This window comes from Microcebus murinus, unplaced genomic scaffold (genome assembly GCF_040939455.1).
Source record: "Microcebus murinus isolate Inina unplaced genomic scaffold, M.murinus_Inina_mat1.0 scaf014_hap2_Mmur4.0, whole genome shotgun sequence".
NCBI classification, from domain to species: Eukaryota; Metazoa; Chordata; class Mammalia; order Primates; family Cheirogaleidae; genus Microcebus; species Microcebus murinus.
In genome coordinates, this window is record NW_027438960.1 from 341,829 (window position 1) to 349,779 (window position 7,951).

Genomic DNA, 7,951 nt, shown 5'->3' on the forward strand with positions numbered 1-7,951 from the left:
ACGCGGCAGCATGCGTGGCATCTGGACTGTCAGGTCTCAGACCAAAGGTCTGCTCTGTGGGAACCGACACGCTGGAGGAAACCTTGAGAGTCTGAGAGGGGAGGGAGTTCCAGAAGAAGGCCAGGATGTCATTTTGAGGGAGTATGTGACCAGAACTCGTCCCGTTGCTTTTGGGGTACTATGGGCTACACGCAGGAATCTTTGGTGGTGGCACCTGATGTTGGGGGATCCGGAGTCACACCCAGACCTGCTCCACAGGCCTCCTTTTACTTTTCTCTTCGGATTCATTATTTTTAAAAAGTGTCTCTTACCTCTATTATTGCATTTCCTTTCCTCTCTCTTTTCAAGCAGATGATGGGAGTACAAGTATTCAGGTGACATGTGTTGCCCGTGCCCCCCTCCCCCCTGTGTTCTTATTCATATACCTCTCATGTTGTTCCAGCGTATTGTGGGGGTACCAATGTTAAGGTCGGGTACGTTGCCCTCTCCAAGCCTCCCCCCTCGGGTCAGAGCTTCAAGTGCGCCCATCCCCCAGTCGGTGCGCACCCACCCCATGCCTAATGGATGTGTATGCCCCTCCCCTCCCCCCACCCGCCCGACACCCACCCGATGAAGGTGATTCCTCTCTGTCCACTTAGGTGTCCATCCGTTCCTACCAGTTTGCTGGTGAGCGCGCTCACGTGGTGCTCGTGTGTCCATTCTTGGGATACTTGGCCTACTGGAACGGGTTCCAGCTCTGGCCAGGAGAACACGAGAGGTGCCCTCTCACCGCTGCTCCTCACAGCCGAATGGCACTCCGTGGTGTCCACGCGCCACATTTTATTAATGCACTCCTGGATGGATGGGCACTCGGGTCGCTTCCACGTCTTTGCGATTGTGAATTGTGCCCTAACTGTAACCCTAACCCTTACCCAGCCCGTCTCCTCTGCCCCTGCCTGACGCACTCCTCCCCGGCCAGGCCCGTCACTGTCCTGGGCCCCCGCCTGACCGGCTCCTCCCCGCCCGGCCTGTCACCGTCCTCTGCCCCTGCCTGACATGCTCCTTCCCGCCCGGCCTCTCACCGTCCTCGGCCCCTGCCTGACCGGCTCCTCCGTCGCCTGGGCCTTCCAAGGGCTTGGTGTGGACGCTGCTTCCAGGAAGCCCTCCAGAAACCCGGCAGCAGGGTGGCCGCAGCAGTCTCCAGCAGCCGTCCCTAAGTCGCGTGAGTGCGGGGGACGTGCCCCCGCTGTGCCCCCGCGGGGGCCCAGCCTGGTGTCTTCCCTGAGGCCCTGCGGCTGCCGGCTGCCGCTCCCCGCAAGGGGAGAGCCGCGGAGGTGGGGACCGCCTCCTCATGGGGACGTACACGCAGCTCTCCACGTCGGATTCCGGGGCTCTCTGTCCTGCCCGAAGGCCCAGCTGGCCTGCGGGTCCTTAGAGTGGCAAAAACATCCGAAAACTGAGACTGAGGGTCCGGTGGGTGTCTGCACTTTTGTGCTGGGCACCCCAGGGAGGCCCGGGGGCTGGCTGGACAACGTGGTCTGCTGGGCGGGGGGGTTGGAGGAGCAACTGATGCCCTTTGCACTTTGGGTAGCAAGAGTCTGAGGTGTCTCTGAGCCCTGTGCCATGTCGGGGGGGGGCGGGGGGGGCGGGGGGGAGGAGGAGGAGGAGGAGGAGGAGGTGGGAAGGGCCGGGGCCTGCAGTCCTGTTCCCGGGGTGGCACGGCAAGTGGCTTCTTGCACAGGCTGCTTGGCCTGGGCTCCCCGCACCTGGGCCTTTGGAGGACTGGCCCTGTGCTTGCCAACACTTCCTGCAGGGACCCAGAGCTGGGAGGTTGCATCTCTCAGCCCTGGGTCGGGCAGAGCCCCAGCGGGCCATGCCCACCACCTCTCTCAGCACCGGTCCCCCAGAAGGCTCCTTTGGGACCAGGATTCTCTTGCGGTGACTCTTTAAGGTCTGGCCCCTGGATGGAGGGGCACCAGGAGTAGAGGAGCAGGAAGGGGAAGGGGGTGGCCATGCGAGGGGACACTTTGAGGCCAAGTCCCAGCTTCAGCCTGATCCTCCTGGGAACCCCGCTCTGAGACAAGGAGCCGGGCTTCGCATTCCCACAGCAGCCAGTCGTGGGCTGAGGACACCTGGGGCGTTGGGAACTCCCTGGCTTCTCCTTGGTTTAACATCTAGAGCTGCTTGGGAATCGCGCCGCCACACACACCCGAGTGCAGGTGTCTTCCGCACAGACTGCGGGCCTCGCTCTTCTGAAGGCCGCTAGCTCGCCACCCACCCACGGGTGAACCTGGTCAGGGTGCTTTCTCTAAGGGGCAGACTCTTTTCCGGGCGGGCTACCGGTGTCTCTGTTTGCTCGTTTCTTTCTTCCATTTCGGGAAAGTCTTCCTTGCTGGGTGTGGAAATCTCCTATGCCTTCCCTCGCCTATTCTGTCAGCTTTCAAATTCTCTTTCAGTTGCCACCCTCACAGATGGATTAGGAAACTCTTTCCGGTGCACTCATTAGTGAAATGACCTCAATGAAGCTGGAATCCAATATCTAATGGCCGATTTTTAGCGAGTCCACACGCCAGGGTGGTTGGGGGGCAATGCAGCCCCGGCCAGGCCCAGGCCCCTTGGACTGGGCCACAGGAGGACACAGAGGAGGGTCCCGGCCCCCACGAAGCGGTGCCGGCAGTTCTCCACGGGGTTGGGCGTTTTCCAGAGGTAGGAGATGGAGGGGACTGATTTCTTCAGCGCCCCCCAAACCACGCCACCCCACCCCACCCATGGGACACATCCCCAGAGAGAGACGCCCCATACACTGGCTGTGCCCCAGCCCTGGCCCGGGGGAATAGGCGGCAGCCCACCCACAGGGCGAGGGGGGGGCGCAGCTGAAAGGGGTTGTGGGGGAGGGCGGCACCTGGCTGGGGTCAAAGGGCGAGCGCCCCGCGCGTGCGCAGTCAGCGGCAGCGACGGCCGGGGGTGGGCAGCGGGTAGGTGAAGGAGGCCGGGCGAGGAGACGAGGGGGGCTGGGAGGGCTCCACCTTGGCGAGTCCAGCCGTGGAGGCGTATCTTGTGTGAGTGAGTGTGAGTGTGTGTGTGTGTGTATAGAGAGACAGCCCCCCGCCCCGCCCCGCCCCGCCCATCACCCCCGTCCCTGGGAGCCCGCGGGACCCGGCCGGCGAACTCAACAGGCCCGGCCCGCCGCGGGGCCTGGGGCGGGAGGCGGCGGCGGCCGCCGTCTAGGGCCACACCACCCTGAACGCCCCCGATCTCGTCTGGTCTCGGAAGCTAAGCAGGGTCGGGCCTGGCTAGTGCTTGGATGGGAGACCGCCTGGGAATACCGGGTGCCACAGGCTGCTTCTTTTTTTTTTTTTTTTGCCTCTTGTTCTGTCCCCTTTCTGGGAGCGCGGCGGCGGCCCGGGGTGGGGGTGACCCCAACCCTCAGCGCCCGCCGCGGTGCCTGGCGCCCCAGCCCGCACCGTGGGGCCTCCTCTTGTCCCAAGCCGCGACACCGCCGCCACGCGGCAGCATGCGTGGCATCTGGACTGTCAGGTCTCAGACCAAAGGTCTGCTCTGTGGGAACCGACACGCTGGAGGAAACCTTGAGAGTCTGAGAGGGGAGGGAGTTCCAGAAGAAGGCCAGGATGTCATTTTGAGGGAGTATGTGACCAGAACTCGTCCCGTTGCTTTTGGGGTACTATGGGCTACACGCAGGAATCTTTGGTGGTGGCACCTGATGTTGGGGGATCCGGAGTCACACCCAGACCTGCTCCACAGGCCTCCTTTTACTTTTCTCTTCGGATTCATTATTTTTAAAAAGTGTCTCTTACCTCTATTATTGCATTTCCTTTCCTCTCTCTTTTCAAGCAGATGATGGGAGTACAAGTATTCAGGTGACATGTGTTGCCCGTGCCCCCCTCCCCCCTGTGTTCTTATTCATATACCTCTCATGTTGTTCCAGCGTATTGTGGGGGTACCAATGTTAAGGTCGGGTACGTTGCCCTCTCCAAGCCTCCCCCCTCGGGTCAGAGCTTCAAGTGCGCCCATCCCCCAGTCGGTGCGCACCCACCCCATGCCTAATGGATGTGTATGCCCCTCCCCTCCCCCCACCCGCCCGACACCCACCCGATGAAGGTGATTCCTCTCTGTCCACTTAGGTGTCCATCCGTTCCTACCAGTTTGCTGGTGAGCGCGCTCACGTGGTGCTCGTGTGTCCATTCTTGGGATACTTGGCCTACTGGAACGGGTTCCAGCTCTGGCCAGGAGAACACGAGAGGTGCCCTCTCACCGCTGCTCCTCACAGCCGAATGGCACTCCGTGGTGTCCACGCGCCACATTTTATTAATGCACTCCTGGATGGATGGGCACTCGGGTCGCTTCCACGTCTTTGCGATTGTGAATTGTGCCCTAACTGTCACCCTAACCCTTACCCAGCCCGTCTCCTCTGCCCCTGCCTGACGCACTCCTCCCCGGCCAGGCCCGTCACTGTCCTGGGCCCCCGCCTGACCGGCTCCTCCCCGCCCGGCCTGTCACCGTCCTCTGCCCCTGCCTGACATGCTCCTTCCCGCCCGGCCTCTCACCGTCCTCGGCCCCTGCCTGACCGGCTCCTCCGTCGCCTGGGCCTTCCAAGGGCTTGGTGTGGACGCTGCTTCCAGGAAGCCCTCCAGAAACCCGGCAGCAGGGTGGCCGCAGCAGTCTCCAGCAGCCGTCCCTAAGTCGCGTGAGTGCGGGGGACGTGCCCCCGCTGTGCCCCCGCGGGGGCCCAGCCTGGTGTCTTCCCTGAGGCCCTGCGGCTGCCGGCTGCCGCTCCCCGCAAGGGGAGAGCCGCGGAGGTGGGGACCGCCTCCTCATGGGGACGTACACGCAGCTCTCCACGTCGGATTCCGGGGCTCTCTGTCCTGCCCGAAGGCCCAGCTGGCCTGCGGGTCCTTAGAGTGGCAAAAACATCCGAAAACTGAGACTGAGGGTCCGGTGGGTGTCTGCACTTTTGTGCTGGGCACCCCAGGGAGGCCCGGGGGCTGGCTGGACAACGTGGTCTGCTGGGCGGGGGGGTTGGAGGAGCAACTGATGCCCTTTGCACTTTGGGTAGCAAGAGTCTGAGGTGTCTCTGAGCCCTGTGCCATGTCGGGGGGGGGCGGGGGGGGCGGGGGGGAGGAGGAGGAGGAGGAGGAGGAGGTGGGAAGGGCCGGGGCCTGCAGTCCTGTTCCCGGGGTGGCACGGCAAGTGGCTTCTTGCACAGGCTGCTTGGCCTGGGCTCCCCGCACCTGGGCCTTTGGAGGACTGGCCCTGTGCTTGCCAACACTTCCTGCAGGGACCCAGAGCTGGGAGGTTGCATCTCTCAGCCCTGGGTCGGGCAGAGCCCCAGCGGGCCATGCCCACCACCTCTCTCAGCACCGGTCCCCCAGAAGGCTCCTTTGGGACCAGGATTCTCTTGCGGTGACTCTTTAAGGTCTGGCCCCTGGATGGAGGGGCACCAGGAGTAGAGGAGCAGGAAGGGGAAGGGGGTGGCCATGCGAGGGGACACTTTGAGGCCAAGTCCCAGCTTCAGCCTGATCCTCCTGGGAACCCCTCTCTGAGACAAGGAGCCGGGCTTCGCATTCCCACAGCAGCCAGTCGTGGGCTGAGGACACCTGGGGCGTTGGGAACTCCCTGGCTTCTCCTTGGTTTAACATCTAGAGCTGCTTGGGAATCGCGCCGCCACACACACCCGAGTGCAGGTGTCTTCCGCACAGACTGCGGGCCTCGCTCTTCTGAAGGCCGCTAGCTCGCCACCCACCCACGGGTGAACCTGGTCAGGGTGCTTTCTCTCAGGGGCAGACTCTTTTCCGGGCGGGCTACCGGTGTCTCTGTTTGCTCGTTTCTTTCTTCCATTTCGGGAAAGTCTTCCTTGCTGGGTGTGGAAATCTCCTATGCCTTCCCTCGCCTATTCTGTCAGCTTGAAAATTCTCTTTCAGTTGCCACCCTCACAGATGGATTAGGAAACTCTTTCCGGTGCACTCATTAGTGAAATGACCTCAATGAAGCTGGAATCCAATATCTAATGGCCGATTTTTAGCGAGTCCACACGCCAGGGTGGTTGGGGGGCAATGCAGCCCCGGCCAGGCCCAGGCCCCTTGGACTGGGCCACAGGAGGACACAGAGGAGGGTCCCGGCCCCCACGAAGCGGTGCCGGCAGTTCTCCACGGGGTTGGGCGTTTTCCAGAGGTAGGAGATGGAGGGGACTGATTTCTTCAGCGCCCCCCAAACCACGCCACCCCACCCCACCCATGGGACACATCCCCAGAGAGAGACGCCCCATACACTGGCTGTGCCCCAGCCCTGGCCCGGGGGAATAGGCGGCAGCCCACCCACAGGGCGAGGGGGGGGCGCAGCTGAAAGGGGTTGTGGGGGAGGGCGGCCCCTGGCTGGGGTCAAAGGGCGAGCGCCCCGCGCGTGCGCAGTCAGCGGCAGCGACGCGCCGGGGGTGGGCAGCGGGTAGGTGAAGGAGGCCGGGCGAGGAGACGAGGGGGGCTGGGAGGGCTCCACCTTGGCGAGTCCAGCCGTGGAGGCGTATCTTGTGTGAGTGAGTGTGAGTGTGTGTGTGTGTGTATAGAGAGACAGCCCCCCGCCCCGCCCCGCCCCGCCCCGCCCATCACCCCCGTCCCTGGGAGCCCGCGGGACCCGGCCGGCGAACTCAACAGGCCCGGCCCGCCGCGGGGCCTGGGGCGGGAGGCGGCGGCGGCCGCCGTCTAGGGCCACACCACCCTGAACGCCCCCGATCTCGTCTGGTCTCGGAAGCTAAGCAGGGTCGGGCCTGGCTAGTGCTTGGATGGGAGACCGCCTGGGAATACCGGGTGCCACAGGCTGCTTCTTTTTTTTTTTTTTTTGCCTCTTGTTCTGTCCCCTTTCTGGGAGCGCGGCGGCGGCCCGGGGTGGGGGTGACCCCAACCCTCAGCGCCCGCCGCGGTGCCTGGAGCCCCAGCCCGCACCGTGGGGCCTCCTCTTGTCCCAAGCCGCGACACCGCCGCCACGCGGCAGCATGCGTGGCATCTGGACTGTCAGGTCTCAGACCAAAGGTCTGCTCTGTGGGAACCGACACGCTGGAGGAAACCTTGAGAGTCTGAGAGGGGAGGGAGTTCCAGAAGAAGGCCAGGATGTCATTTTGAGGGAGTATGTGACCAGAACTCGTCCCGTTGCTTTTGGGGTACTATGGGCTACACGCAGGAATCTTTGGTGGTGGCACCTGATGTTGGGGGATCCGGAGTCACACCCAGACCTGCTCCACAGGCCTCCTTTTACTTTTCTCTTCGGATTCATTATTTTTAAAAAGTGTCTCTTACCTCTATTATTGCATTTCCTTTCCTCTCTCTTTTCAAGCAGATGATGGGAGTACAAGTATTCAGGTGACATGTGTTGCCCGTGCCCCCCTCCCCCCTGTGTTCTTATTCATATACCTCTCATGTTGTTCCAGCGTATTGTGGGGGTACCAATGTTAAGGTCGGGTACGTTGCCCTCTCCAAGCCTCCCCCCTCGGGTCAGAGCTTCAAGTGCGCCCATCCCCCAGTCGGTGCGCACCCACCCCATGCCTAATGGATGTGTATGCCCCTCCCCTCCCCCCACCCGCCCGACACCCACCCGATGAAGGTGATTCCTCTCTGTCCACTTAGGTGTCCATCCGTTCCTACCAGTTTGCTGGTGAGCGCGCTCACGTGGTGCTCGTGTGTCCATTCTTGGGATACTTGGCCTACTGGAACGGGTTCCAGCTCTGGCCAGGAGAACACGAGAGGTGCCCTCTCACCGCTGCTCCTCACAGCCGAATGGCACTCCGTGGTGTCCACGCGCCACATTTTATTAATGCACTCCTGGATGGATGGGCACTCGGGTCGCTTCCACGTCTTTGCGATTGTGAATTGTGCCCTAACTGTCACCCTAACCCTTACCCAGCCCGTCTCCTCTGCCCCTGCCTGACGCACTCCTCCCCGGCCAGGCCCGTCACTGTCCTGGGCCC

General features: G+C 62.8%; 2 pseudogenes; both read left to right on the forward strand.

Annotated features, from left to right (window-relative positions):
- The first annotated feature begins 3,201 nt into the window (after nucleotides 1-3,201).
- On the forward strand, nucleotides 3,202-3,320 carry LOC142867234 (uncharacterized; annotated as a pseudogene).
- Nucleotides 3,321-6,690: 3,370 nt separating this feature from the next.
- On the forward strand, nucleotides 6,691-6,809 carry LOC142867235 (uncharacterized; annotated as a pseudogene).
- Nucleotides 6,810-7,951: the final 1,142 nt, after the last annotated feature.